Below are 15,211 nucleotides of genomic sequence, written 5' to 3' on the forward strand. Positions count from 1 at the left end.
CAAAAAATTTTGATTGTGACCCTGTTATGTCATGGGTGCTTTAAGAGAGATAGCTTTTAAGATGCAAACATGTAACCAGGAGCAAGTCTTACACTTCAACTCTAAATGTGGGCGACGGCACCTCTCCCTTAGGGTGTTTGTCGTAAGAGGAAGGCATCGAGAAGAGCCCTCATCTTTGAGATACAAGTGGTAGGATGAGAAGACTTCCATTCCGCTGCATGAGATTATCAGGCCTCCAGGGCTTTCCTGTACAGTGAGCTTGGCCAGGGTGATGGTGGTGTGCCACGTTTGAAATACTTAATTCAAATTGATTGGCATCCAATAACAGCTTTAATTGGAGCAAGCCAAGGAGATGTCCATAAATGGTTCAGTTTATTACACCCCTTCACAGATCTGTTTAGGAGGTTGGATTCACGAGAACAATAACCGTGATTTAGGGACCTTTACTGTATGATAAGTCGGGCACTGGTCCAAGAACTTCCACACACCACCCCCTTAATCCTCAGGACACCCTTTTGAGGCAAGCTTATTATAATGCTTATTATCTCTGTTCTGCAACTGACAAAAATAGGCTTTCAAGAGGCCGGGCGACTTTCTCAGGTTCATGAAAATGGTGCTTGAGCTGCGGATTTGAAGCTGGGTGTCTGTTTCTGGATGGTGCATCTTTCTTCTTCTTTTGCAAAATTACTTCATGAGGCCATCAGAAGCACTGAGTATAATGAAACTGTAATCCAGGATTAGATACAATTTAATAACTGCTCAGTTCCAAAATAAAAGTTATGGTAAGTGAAACCATGAAATTTCCTTAAACACTTGTGCCAATATTCTAAAACATCTCTGAGGAACCAATGTTTACAGTAGGTGGAGTATTTATAAAAAGATCTGACATCAAGTATGGTCATAGTGTGTATGTGTGTGTGTGTGTATATACATATATATACGTATACACACACACACACACACACACACACACACATATATATATATATATAATCCAAGAATACTTGAACTAGGAAACAGGTTGTATATCTTTCATAGCAATACCAGAGTGCTGAGCTTGAGACTTGAATTTATAAACGCTTTTCAGAGCATAAGGTTTGGAAAAGGGGCAGTCATCATGTTTTCAAAACCTGAAATTTTTCTCAGGACTGAAATAAAAGTTATAACTACTACAGAGGAAAAAAAGAAGTTTTTCTTACCGTAATTCTTCATCTGTGTTGAAAAGTGCTGATTCCCTGAGACAGGAACCACTAAACCAAGAAGGGAATGAATAGGTTCTCCCAAATAAATATTGTTGCTTGATTATACCTACTTCCCTGGTCGCCAGGTGTGAACTTTGTATTTCCCAACCCAGTGCTTGGCAACATCAGCACATTTCATGGCTCCTCATGAACCCAGCATCTGCCATCTTCATGCAATAACCTTGCATGAAGAATTTCCTACTCCTTCCTTTCTTGGACTCTCTCTCTGTCTGTCTTCAAGTGTGCTTTGCTTCAGTTGCCACATCAAAGTCTCTGATTTTTCAACTGAAAGTGACATCCTTCTAAAGGCAGCGAGACTCATTCTAATCTTCCAACTTCCTTGCCTTCTTGATTATAAGCAATCTTTTTGTATCAACAAAGACTGTATTTCCCTGTTGCATATTTTGCCTACATTACACCATTCCATTCCTCTTCAATTGAGCAACAAGTCTTCTTGTCATTTGGAGAAAAGATCTAAGCAGTGATTCTGTGTTCTTTGTCCCCATGGAGAGGTTTAGTGTGGAAGGTGGTATTTGCACTATACCCCATTTTGGAACAATCAATACTGCAGTCTCCTACTAATTCCACCCCAGGTGTGTCTTTCTCTCTGAGGCTGCTCCCATTGCCACCTCCTCCAGCCCCAGCTGCTTGTAGTGGGGAGTGAGGATGGTTTACCATAGAGATTTTAGGGTTCTGCCCAGCAGGATAAGATGGAACCTGTTGGGAAGAGCATCCAACCTGGGAATGAAGGAGACGTGTGGGGACAGACACAACTTTTTAGGGTGTGCACCTTACTTTGTGTGACCATCTCCTCTTGAGCCTCTGCTGGTGCTTGCTGGTGGCCCTGAAGACAGATAAGCAGGTAGGGTGAGTGTGAGTAGATTGATTCTGTTGCTCTGAGGGAAGGTGATGGGGCCCAAGGTGGAAGGGGCAGGTCGGCCCTCCAGCTTTCCAGATAATTTGGGTGAGATGGATCAGAAAGAAGACCAAGGGTTATATGTGAAAATGGCCTTTACCAGGCAAGCTGGGGGCATAAAAGAGTCTCTCACTTTCATGCTTATTTTTCTCTGGTGAGTGTTTGCAGGAAGAGAGTGCCTCCAATGACTGTTGTATTAAAAGGAACCTTTTAGCTCTAAGATGAGACCTAATCAGTTTTCTCACAGCTTGGACCATTAAGCCTTCTTTAATTCAATGGTTTGTCTGTCCACCTGCTTCAGTGGCTCACAGATTAGAGGATAGCGATTTGTTGCCTTCTGTGCATATTCAGCAGTTCTCATAGTCGTGGAAGAAGCTGCCCTTCTGCCAGAGGATCTGAGATAGGTTCTACTACCACTACAGCTTGGGAGAGTTTGTTCTTAAATCCTTTGGAACTAGAAGAGGTGAAGGTGGCCTACTCAGAAAAAAGCAATTTTAATACACTTGAATGGCAATCTAATTGTGTTTAGATATGTGCAGGGTTGGTTTTTGGAGCAAACATAAAGTTACTGTGCTCCTCAAATCTTTGGAATTTATTTTTGAAGACTCTCCTATCTCTAACCTTTAAAGAAGAACAAATAGAAATAGCAGCCATTATAGTGACTCTTGGAGAAAACCATGACTATATTCTCTGGGATCATAGGCGGTTTATTTAGCTGCTAAGTCATACCCAGAGCCATGGTGACTTCATCAATGACTCCAATGTACAAACAAAAACATCCAAACATCCTTCACTGTGTCTATGAAAATAAAATTAATTATACTTTTATGTTGGTAGTAAAATCAGCCATCAGTTTTGTTTGTGTGTGTGTGTGTGTGTGTGCTCATGTGTGCATCCATGCATCCATGAGCCTTGAGCTTAATACGTTAGTGAATGCTAACCAGAAGCTGTGGACTTCAAAGGAGTAAGGAATATGTGCAAAGGAAATAGGAGGCTTTGTGCTTTGAATTTGTAGGAATACTAAACCATCGCTTCTCAGCCTTTTGGCTAAGATCAAGTGTGGAATGCTAAACCATATATTTTCTTATATTTATATCAGATGTTTTTGTCCTAGCACGTTGTACCAACAACATGTCCCCCTTGAAAATTTCCCAGTCTTAACGAAATTCGGATAGACTGTGGTCTTGGCATATTGTTAGACATGCATTAGCAAGTCATAGTGTGGAGTTTAAGTTAAACGGGATTGCTTTGATCCCTTCAACAGATAGCTGTAGAATATTAGAAGTCAAAAAAGACAAATCAAATGAACCCCAAAACTCTCTATCCATGTATATACTATTTGCACCAATTTTGTTTAGAATAAATTTCCATTGGCCAAAGTACATAAATTGAAATATATATTCCTCAGATTTAAATCTCATCTCCCTTTTTTATTTTTAAAGATTTATTTTATTTTATTTGAAAGAGGGTTACAGAGAGAGGTAGAGACAGAGAGAAAGGTCTTCCATCTGCTGGTTTACTCCCCAGATGGCCGCAACGGCCGGAGCTGCGCCAATCCGAAGCCAGGAGCCAGGAGCTTCTTCCAGGTCTCCCACATGCGTGCAGGGGCCCAAGGGCTTGGGCCATCTTCTACTGCTTTCCCAGGCCATAGCAGAGAGCTGGATCGGAAGAGGAGTAGCCGGGACTAGAACCAGTGCTCATATGGGATGCTGGCACTTCAGGCCAGGGTGTTAACCCGCTGCGCCACCGTGCGGGCCCCCTAGATCTCATCTCCCTTACACTGTCCCACTGGCCTATGTCTTAGCCAGGTTTGTGGAATTCCCTGACATATTCACTTTATCTCTATTTAATTTAACAAAAATTCTAATTGTTAAAAAAAAACCTCATATAACATTTACCATTTTAATTAGTTTTTTTTAGTTTCCTTTCAGTATCTATATTTGTTCATATTCTTTTACAACAGCTTTAGTACTCTAAGTTCTACATTTGCAAAATTTCTTTTTTCAAAAAAAGTGGGAAATTAAAAGGGACTTTTTGGCAGGTGCCTATATTTCCAGTAGAAGTTACTTCTCAATGATGTAACTTGTTGATCCACACTTGTGAACCTGTTATGGGAGCTCTTCCCTTGGAACATTATTCTCATGTGCTGGGCTCATGGTGGGAAGCATCGATTTCTGCCTCTGATGGCTCCTGAGTTGGTGGCTCTTGAATGAGGCTACATATGTGGAATTGCCAGAAAGTTCCTCTGAGTTTTAGCCATGTCCATTCGATAAGCCCGAGTCAGCCGCTGCATAATAACCTTGAGATATTTAGCTCTATTAGTGATTGATTATCTAGATAATGGCCTTAGAATCAATCAGCCATGCAAAACACTGCTTTGGTTGTTCTCAGTTTCTATTTTGTTTCAGTCATTTAAAACAGTCATAGTCTTAAGTGCTTTGTCTTAAAAGATCTATTTAATAGAGCCATTATAAAATTGCTAAGTGGGCTAGTTTTATTGGATTGTTATTTTTGATAGGGAGCTTTCACTGCAGAAGTTATTATTTTTTTCCAAACTGGGACTCTTTACAAGAAATGGAGAAAAGTACTTCCACAGATTCTACTCATGAACAAAAGTGAAAGACTAAGTTTCTAGTTTTCAGGAGCAGTGGGAAGTGTTTTCCCTTATTTCTATGTCCTAGCCCGAGAGAAGAGGAAGCCTTCCATGTAGAAATCCCATGAATGAAAAGTGACACTGGGTCATTCTTAGGGTGGGGTGACACCTGTGTGTCACTTCATTGACAACTGTATTCAGCACATCCCTGCACCATTTGGTAAACTGTGGTCCTTCTGCCACCAACCAACCTACCAGGCGCAAAGCTGAGCGTATCTGTGTCGGTGGATCACACAGATGTTTGGTGAATTCACTCTGCTTGCCTTCCAGGGCTTCTTGAGTCCCAACAGTTTTCTGAGTTTAGTAACTGGTGACAAGCTCAAGCAGGTGCTGTCTCCTTTTTGAAGAATTTCTCATTTCCACTTTTTTTTTTTTTTTTTTTTTGCTTGTTTACTAGACGTGCTGTCTCCTGAATAATTCCTATCTCTGGTTTCCTTCTCTGGCCTCTTTTCTCTATCCATCCTTCAGTGCTGATGCATATTGGCTGCCTTCTGTTTTTATACTCTCCTTGGGCCATTATTGATACTCTTGTGGTATCCAGCGTCACTGAAAGTGATGTGTAACAGATAACACCCTCTGAGCTTGATGTATAGAAGCAGCCCTGGCATAAGACAGGCTGTTTGAATTGGAAGACATTTCATTACTGAACTCATTGCATCAGTGACTATCCCACTGTTAGGGCACAGTTTGCCCTCCCACCTACCCTCTTAACTCTAGGGTCTTGGGTGCTTATATTCAAGGTTCCTTTGCATTTCACATTTGAATCATTCTTAGATTTTTTTTTAAGATTTATTTATTTATTTGAAAGGCTGAGTTACAGAGAGGCAGAGGCACAAAGAGACAGAGAAAGACACACACACACACACACACACACAGAGAGAGAGAGAGAGAGAGAGAGAGAGAGAGAGAGAGAAAGCTCTTCCATCCGCTGGTTCACTCCCCAGATGGCTGCAACAGCCAGAGCTGCACCCATCTGAAGCCAGGAGCCAGGAGCTTCCTCTGGGTCTCCCATGCATGTGCAGGGGCCCAAGGACTTGGCCGTTTTCTACTGCTTTCCCAGGCCATAGCAGAGAGCTGGATTGGAAGTGGAGTAGTTGGGATTCAAATTGGCGCTAATATGGGATACCGGCATTGCAAGAGGCAGCATTACCCGCAACACCACAGCGCCAGCCCCCGTTCTTAGATTTTTAAAAATATTTTGATTTTGGAGGCTATAGAGATTACTTAATAAGAAGAAACATGGAAGATGGTGACATGAGTTAGTTTACAAATTTAGAGTCCAATTTAGTTTGCTTCCAGAAAATCCCCAGCGATGAAACTGACCTTAGGATTTGAAAAGCACTTCTATACCTACCATTTCATTGATTTGCTCTTTCATTTGAGGTAGTTGGCAATGTTTTACTGTTTACGGTTTTCTTAATCGGTGGCTCCTACTAGTCAGCAATTACTAGCTTGCAGGATAAGAAATTAATAGCAATAACAGTAATACAATTGCATGCTTCTTTCACAGCAGGCACTGTTAAATCCTTTGCTCATATTTGAATGTCTGAACAGACTGAAGGAGTCAGACCATCACTGCAGAGGGTCTCATGAGTTAGAATGCAGGGGTCCATTCTCTGTCCATCCAGGTTCACAGAGCACTCTTATAGGGATGCAGTGAATGGAATCACTTGTTAGGATGGCCTTATGGAAATGTCTGGTCAGGAATCCAGGAAGTTAACCATGAATAAAGAAGACATTATATAAATGTCTCTAGGGACATATTTGGAAGCCTTAATCTAATAGGAAATGGAATTAAGCTATGGTAACATCCTTTGGCTATTCATTTGAGTTTAAGTCATATAGTAGTTGGTATAGGAAAGTGATCTTAACAGACAAACAAGAGTATGCTTTCATTCTTTCTGAACTGCAGAGACAATCAAATTAGCTTAGGAACTTCTGTGAATTTTTCCATGCTTAATAATGTGAGGAAAATACTTGTTATTTATACATGGTATCATTAAGAGCCTTGAAAATAACTCTTTGATACCAAATACAACTAATAAAGCCATGGTGATTTTCTAATTGTCACTAAATAAGTTGGCTTATGCAGGCTTACACAAATTATTATTATTATTATTTTGCAAGTTTATAGTATTACGAGAAATATTTATGGCTTTTAAAAGCCTGTTGTAGGCATCGGCATTGTGGCATAGCTGATAAAGCTGCTGTCAGCAATGCTGGCATCCCATGTGGGTGCTGGTTTGTGTCTTGTTGCTCCACTTCCAATCCAGTTCATTGCCAATGTGCCTGGGAAGCAGGAGGTGGACTAAGAACATGGGCCCCTGCCACCCATGAGGGAGACCTGGAAGATGTTCCCGGCTTGGGCACTACCCAGCCCAGGCTGTTGCAGCTGTTTGGGGATTGAACCAGCAGATGAAAGATACCTCTCTCTCTGTCTCTTCCTTTCTTTCTGTAATTCTCTGCCTTTCAAATAAATACATAAATCTAAAAAAGAAGAAGAAAAGAAACATGTTGTAGTCCTCTGGCTGTGTTTGGCTAGCCTTCAGGATGTTAATGCCAGTAACTAGACTTTACTAAACCTCTAAAATAGCAAGGGTTGAGAATCAAACCAGTTCCCAGCCGTGGCAATGGGGAGAAGGTGGGAAGCCTGATAATGTGTTGAGCAGAACCAGCTTTTCATCAGTGTGCTAAGACTAATCTGCAGATTTTTTTTTTTGGAATATTATAGTCAATGCAGTAAAATTACCAGAGACTCATAACCACAGGGCTGTTGTTAATCCACTCACGCTAAACTTGAGTTTAAAAGATGTGTTGGAACTCTGCATATGTTGGAAAGGAGTTGGTTTAAACCCTCGGGCCTCTAACATATTTCACCTGAGATAATGCCGTGCATGCAAATACCTTGGCTTGGGGCAGTCCATCTAATTCTCTGGCTCATGGTTTAGAGAGCCAGATGTGTGGTACACAGAGGTCAAGAATTTGCTGGTTTATGAGATGAGTGAGGAAGACAGAGTCTTTCTGAACCATCAGAACTCACGAGTGCTCTCCATCTTTGTTGTTTCCATTCTGGACAGGGTAAAATCTCTGGGATTACATAGATAAACTCCAGTGTTATTCTAAGTTTATAGTATACTTGCCGCATAGACTTATGAGATAAGGAATATAGCCAGTGGCTTTTTATAAACTTGCCTGATAGAATTTAAAGGTCAGATTTGTTAGAATTGAGCATGAATGATTTTGAGAATAGAATTTGATAGAGAAGCTGCCTTGGAAGCATGAAGTAGAATGTAGTGTCTACATTAGGATTATGTTTGGCCACAGTTGACCAAAAGCCTAAAATAATGATGACTTCAACAACATTGTTTTTTTTTGTTTTGTTTTGTTTTGTTTTGTTTTAGATAAGCAAAATCCAAAGCTAGGTAGATAGTTCGGGATTAGTGTGATGATTTCAGTGTCCCATCAAGGGACCTGGGATTCTGTTGTTTTGACTCTGAATTATTAGGCTTCTACTTCGTGGTCCAACACTGCTGCTGCAGGTCCAGTCATTGCATCACATGTGTATCTATCCATGTGGAAGGAGGAAATGACATGTGCAAGTGTCTTGGAAGCTGTATATCTCTTTGGTGCCAGCTTGGTCATGTACTCAGTACAGGAGAAACCAGAGAATACAGACTTTTAGTTGCGTGACAGTGTCCCTCACTAAAACTGCAGCTCTTGTTACCACAAAAGAAGAGACAAATGGATTTTGGGGAATGTAGCAGACTTCGGCACAGTTGCCACTGCTATACTGTTCATACAAGAGTCAGAGTAGCAAGAACTTTAATATAAGATGATGACACAAAGATATGGGTTATCTCTCACCATGGACACAAACAGAAAATCCGTTGAAGAAACTCTTGCCAGACTGGGGCTGGTGTTTATGGCAGAGTAGGTTTAGTTGCCGCCTGCAATGCCGGCATCCCACATGGGCATCGAGTCCTGGCTCCTCCACTTCTGATCCAGCTCCCTGCTAATGGCCTAGGAAAGCAGCAGAAGATACCCCAAGTTCTTGGGCCCCTGCACCCATGTGGGAGACCCAGATGAAGCTCTTGGCTTTGGCCTGGCCCAGTCCTGGCTGTTGATACCATCTGGGGAGTGAACCAGTGGATGGAAGTTATCTTTCTCCCTCTCTCTCTCTCTCTCTCTGACTTTCAAATAAATAAGTAAAAAAAAATTTTTTTGAAGAAACTCTTATGAGAAAAGAAATATTCAGTAATTGACTGAAATTGGACATTAAAACATCGAATCCCTCTTAGTAGCCTGACATTTCTTATGCAAGCCAAAAGGAAAGATGTGGCCCAGGAACAGAGAGACGGAAATGATTAAATGCCAACTCCATGACTTTTATAGCAGTTCATTCAGATGCCTACCCACAAAGCACTTCCCAAGGCAGTTACAGCCAAGAATTCACTTGGCTGGCCTTGTCCATTTTTCATTCATTTCAATGACCATCTCCAGGAAAAAAACATTTTGAAAGAAGAAAATCCGTTAGGGGACTTGGGGAGTATGAACAGAGTTTTCCTTTAAAAGGAAATCTGAAAAAGAAACAGTCTTAAAACACCTAGCTTTGATTAGGAATTTTAGGGCTCTGTTTGTCTGTGTTTGCACATCTAAGTCAATACAAACATATGCATAGGTATTCAAGGCAAAATGAGTAACTTCACGGAACTGGGGACTTTGCCTGATTCCTTGTTGTAATCATATTGAATAAAAACAGAAACTAGGAGGAAGTTCTGTTAAAACAGCCTTGCCAAAAACATGAAAAAGCTTTTTGCAGTCAGTAAACCACATCTCCCCTTCCCCCGTTGGGGAGGTCACTGCATGTTTAATGCATGGAGCAAGTTTTTGGTTTTATCTTTCACAAAAACACATTCTGTAAACCTCAAACACAAGTTTGTACCAGCTTCTTGGGCAGACCCCATGATTCTCCGGTCCTGGAAGTTTGGTCCAGCTCCACCTCAAGGCAGGGTGTTCTGTTGGGCATCCTTTCTGGCTGTAGGTAGGTGAGTGGGAAAGGTATGAGTCCCCCTGTGCTTGTGAATCATTTGACCTGGGAATATCTGCTCCTTAACAACTTTTAGCCTCAGGGCCGGTGCCACAGCTCACTAGGCTAATCCTCCGCCTGCGGCACCAGCACCCCGGGTTCTAGTCCCAGTCGGGGCGCCAGATTCTGTCCCAGTCGCTCCTCCAGGCTTTGGATCAGCGTGGTGCACCAGCCACAGCGTGTCGGCCACAGTGGCCGTTGGAGGGTGAACCAATGGTAAAGGAAGACCTTTCTCCCTGTCTCTCTCTCTCACTGTCCACTCTACCTGTCAAAAAATAAAAAAGAAAAAAAATAAAAGAAAAAAAAACCTTTAGTCTCTCAGAGGTAAGGCTGCTCCAAGGACCAGCCGGTATTTATTAGTAGGAGCTGGGGCGGTGTGTTGTGAATGTCAGGCTAACTTAGCTGCCACTGTCTTCCACTTTGAACTTGAGCTGAAATTTGGAGCCAGCAGGCAAATTCCCATTCTATGCCCAGTCATCCATGTAATGGGCTTTATATCTTTATATCTTAGACTCTGCAGTTTATTAATTTATCCCTTTTTGTTGTTTCATTTTAATTCACTGCTTCATTGTGTTAGAAGTGTTGTGAGGTTTATCTGTTCTTCTGTATTATTCTAGGAGTCTCTTGCAGTCTAGGAAAGGAGATTTGTATCTGCTAATGTTCTGCAAGCTTCTGTATCTGAGTGTAATCTAGTAGAAGGTTTCCTAGACCTTAGTCTATCCTGACACATTGTTTGCAAAAATAATACCAGAATATGTATAGTTCTACCACATATTTTCAGTAGTAAAATGGGAATTATGAAATGTAAGACTTTAAGTGTGGTGGGGAAAAAAAATAAGCAATTGAAGCCAGGGTAATTTGCTACTTGGATTGTTCTTAATATCTACTGAGAAAATTAGAAATTATCCCCCCCCCCTTTGCCTAAGCATGCACAGTATTATGAAGGTTGTCTTGGATCTCACCACTAGTTGCTTTGAAAAAAATAAGTAATCTGCTGCAAGATGGTAGGTGCTCCCAAAAGCCTTTGTCTTCTGGAACATCTGGCCATTTGTCAGGTATGGACAGTTAGTTTGAAGCAGTGCTGAAATAATCTAAATCTCATTGGCAGTAAATAGCCAACATCTTCCAAATGGTCTCATCGTTGGTTCCAGGAAATGCCATAGCCAGTTGAAAATGGCTTTGTCGTTAAACTGTTTGATCACTTAGTATGCAAATTGCTGGAATTAAATAATTTGTTTTTCATACTGAATAACTTAGATATTGCCCAAATCATTGTACATCAGGAAAGCACCTAAAGTGCTGATAGAATTGTACTAAATACTTTGTGCCTATGTGTTGGGTTGTAGTTTTAGTTAGTTTGGAGACCTACCTAGAGAACAAGTATAAAAATAGCTGTATTTATTCATCTCTCTCTTACTTCATTCACATTTTATTTGCTGAGCACCTGTCTGTGCACCCTTGTAGGTGTGGGGGTTACAGTGGCAGCCTATAGGTTAGGACCCTGTTTTTTTTTTTTTTTTTGCCAGGCAGAGTTAGACAGTGAGAGAGAGAGAGAGAGAGACAGAAAGAGTTATAGACAGTGAGAGAGAGACAGAGAGAAAGGTCTTCCTTCTGTTGGTTCACTCCCCTAATGGCCCCTATGGCTGGCGCTGCACCGATCCAAAGCCAGGAGCCGGGTACTTCCTCCCAAGGACCCTGTTCTTACAGAGCTATCACTCTGATTGGAGGTGGCAGCTGCTGAAAAGGTAAAGGAATGAATGAATTGATGACTAAGAAGTTTCATATGGTAAGAATTCCTGGGAAGAAAATTAAGGGCTTTGTGCTATAGAGGGGACGTGAAAGGTATTGTATTAATCAGCCTTTCATTACTACAATGGAATACCTACGACCAGCTACTTAGGAAGGAAGAAGGTTTATTTCAGCCCATGGTTTTGGAGGTTCACCATCCAAGACTGGACAGTGCTGTTGGTTTGACTTCTGGCAGAGACCCAGGTGGTGGACAGGATCATGTAGTAAGAGAGGGAGTACATGTGTGTCAGTCTGTGTCTCCTTATAAAGCCCCCACGATTCAGTCATGGGGGCTCCACCGGAACGACGGAATCCAATCTAATCACATCCCTGAGGCCCCACCGCTATACTCCCAAATTGGAAGAAGTCTTTGCCTTCCTAGTACTGTTAATTTATGATTTTGGGTTTTAAACTGCTGCATGGATTAGGGAGCCAAATCATGGAGTTCAAACTGTAACAGGGATGGTCAAAGAAAACTCCCTCTGATACTGGAAATAAGACAGAGGGGTTAAGAGTGTTGGGGTGTGTGCGGTGGGGGGCATCAAGGTGTTAGCATAGAGTAAAAGAAGGATCAGCATGAGTTGATGCTTTAGGGAAACTCTAGCTTTTTGGAGGCTGGGCCCATGTTATGCATGCCAATACCATTCGTATATATTAAGTGGGTTACCATCATCAGCTACTGCTTATTGAACTGTCAGCAAATACTTATGGAGAGCCTGCTGTGCTCAAGAACACTTATTAAGTGCAGAGCTCTGTATTATGAGTTAGAAGGATTTTTCAAAAGATAGGATTCAGTAGTTTCAGAGAAATATTTCAAAGGAATTACAAATTAATTTCAAAAACTCCAGGGCCTCCTTTGAGAAGCACTGTACATTGTAGATACAGCATATAAAGCCAACAGATGAAACCAGATGGGCCATGATTTTCTTTCTCATTACCCTACTGATAAGAATTGCAGAGTGGGCAGGGACGCATATTTAGGGCCCACCTGAAGGTGTAGTGGCTGTAGGAAGACGTTGGCTTGGCAGGTAAGGTTTTCATTGGTTGTCTTGCTTTTGTATTTAAGTCAATGTGTCAGGCGTACAGAGTGACATTCTTGAGAGCATGGCACTCGTGGTTGTGTCACCCTCAAGGATGCAGATGGGAAAGAGAATCTTATTATTTTGGAAAGATAAGAAGCAAATTTTGTATAAAGTTTAAACAAAAGCTATGGAAAGATACTGGACACTTTCAAATGTCCTTGTTTAGATGAACATTTTGTAGGGCAGAGAGCACAGGCTCTGTCCCCAGGCAGACATCTGGTGTCGCTCCCCGTCTTCGTGGAGGAACGACACAGGACCCTGCGCTGTTCTTTCTGTCTGCTCGGCCCTCCCCGGGCTTGCTGCTGGTTCTTCCCGGGTTGGCTACTATCCCTTCCACCTCCGTGGAAGGGCAGTTCCCCCTGGCCGCATTCCCCACTTCCGCAGGGGAGCGGCACACCGCCGGCCGGCTCTCTGGGGGCTGCACGGGTTCCCTTAGATGTTCCCCATAGATGTTCCTGGTGCGTGCCGTCTCTCTCCTCCTTTATAGTCCTTCTCTGCCAATCCCAACTCGGCTGCCCACACGCCGAGTACGCTGCTCTCCAATCAGGAGCAAGTCCTACAGTTAATTGGTTGAACTGGAGGCAGCTGTGCGGAAGCTGTTTACTTCTCTCCCAGCGCCATATTGTGGGAGAGCAGATGCATAGAATAAGTCCTAATTCGAGTAACTTAGTCTGGTCCGGATTGCTCCCCACAGATCCCCCTTTCTTTTTATTTTTTAGCGTTGATACGCGCCTGTCCTCGGTGTCCCGCGGCACACACTCTGCTCTACTTGCTAGAGCCGCCACAGGCTCTTACAAGTCCTATCAATCAGGAAAACCGAATCCGGGTCCTCTCTTCGCCATGTTGTGAGGAGGTTTTTAGGCGCTGATGCGTGCCTGTGTTCGGTGCCCCGCAGCGCATGCCCTGCTCTGCCCGCAGGGGACTTACAAGACCTATCAGGCAAACCGAATCCAAGCCTTCTCATTGCCTTATTGTGGGGGAGACTTATTAGTGTTGGTTCGTGCCTATCTTCGGTGACCTGCAGCTCATACTCTGGTCGAGCTTTGCTGGCGCTTACCGCCTTAAATCAGGCAGACCGAATCCAAGCCTCCTGATTGTTGCATTGTGGGGAAGCTTTACTGATGTTAATTCGTGCCTGTCTTCAGTGACCTGCGGCTAGCCGCCCAGGTGCTCATCGCCTCACTAATCGGGCAGACCGAATCCAAGCCTTCTAATTGGGATGTTGAGGGGAGGCCTTATTTTCTCTATTTCTCTATCTCCGGGCATTCCTATTTCTCCCATTTTACTTCTATCTTCCAGCATTCCCATTTCTCTTTTACTTCACTTCCAAACTTCTGTTTCTCTTATCCCCGCAGCTTCCCGGCACCTCGCCGCTTCAGCCCGCGCGCGCGCCTCTCTCATCTGCGCAGCTTCCCGGCTTTGCGCGGCTCGGCTTGGCTTTGCGCGCTCCGCGGTCTCCACGCTTAACCCTTTCGCGTCTGAACCACGGCCTACGCCAGCGTTCCCTATCTATTCACGCCCCGTGCTCTCTCTGCACGCGGCGGCTTCCGCGAGTAACACAGCGTAGCTTGCGTCTCCGCCACTAGGATTCAATCTAAGTTCCCCGGGCTAGCCTGGCGAATTCAACCCAGCGTACGTCTCCGCCCCACGATTTGGCTTCCCGTCCTTTGCTCCCCGGGCTAATCAGACGGATCCCAATCTGGCTTACGTCTCAGCTTCTGGTTTCAACTTTTCGCCCCCTATTCCCGGGCTAACTTGAGAACCCCAAAGTGGCTTTCGTTTCCGCCTTGGCCTGCCCCCCGCGGCTTCAATTTCCCTAACATTTTTCTCTACCCGGTATGTTTCCCCAAGCTTTCCTCCAACAATACTCCTCCCTCATTTCTCCTGGCCTCTCCCCACAGTCCGCGTCCGAGTCTGTTTGTTCTAGCTTTCACTTTCGCTTTCGACCTTAGAGATTTCTCCCAGCTTCCCCCCGTAGTCCGTATCCGAGTCTATGCCTAGGCTTTCAATAGCTTCTTCCGGCTCCTTTTCGTCCGGTTTTTCCCTAGGCTGTTTCGAGTCTATCTCTCCGATATTTTCCCTAGTTCTTCCCGTTTCTTCCCTCCTAAGTTTCCTATCCGTCCTAGGTTTCCTATCCAAGTCAGGTTTCCTATCCGAGTCACGGCACCATTATGTCGCTCCCCGTCTTCGTGGAGGAACGACACAGGACCCTGCGCTGTTCTTTCTGTCTGCTCGGCCCTCCCCGGGCTTGCTGCTGGTTCTTCCCGGGTTGGCTACTATCCCTTCCACCTCCGTGGAAGGGCAGTTCCCCCTGGCCGCATTCCCCACTTCCGCAGGGGAGCGGCACACCGCCGGCCGGCTCTCTGGGGGCTGCACGGGTTCCCTTAGATGTTCCCCATAGATGTTCCTGGTGCGTGCCGTCTCTCTCCTCCTTTATAGTCCTTC

At 43.7% G+C, this 15,211-nt stretch overlaps 1 protein-coding gene and 1 pseudogene across 30 annotated transcripts in view; both read left to right on the forward strand.

Moving 5' to 3' along the window:
• NCAM1 (neural cell adhesion molecule 1) overlaps positions 1-15,211 on the forward strand; it is a 331,209-nt gene that overhangs the window by 57,844 nt on the left and 258,154 nt on the right. The gene's annotated exons all lie outside the window — the stretch shown is intronic.
• On the forward strand, positions 3,185-3,299 carry LOC138847723 (U2 spliceosomal RNA; annotated as a pseudogene).

The sequence above is a fragment of the Oryctolagus cuniculus genome, chromosome 1 (assembly GCF_051225735.1).
Source record: "Oryctolagus cuniculus isolate XC-2025 breed Fujian yellow rabbit chromosome 1, ASM5122573v1, whole genome shotgun sequence".
Taxonomy (NCBI): Eukaryota; Metazoa; Chordata; class Mammalia; order Lagomorpha; family Leporidae; genus Oryctolagus; species Oryctolagus cuniculus.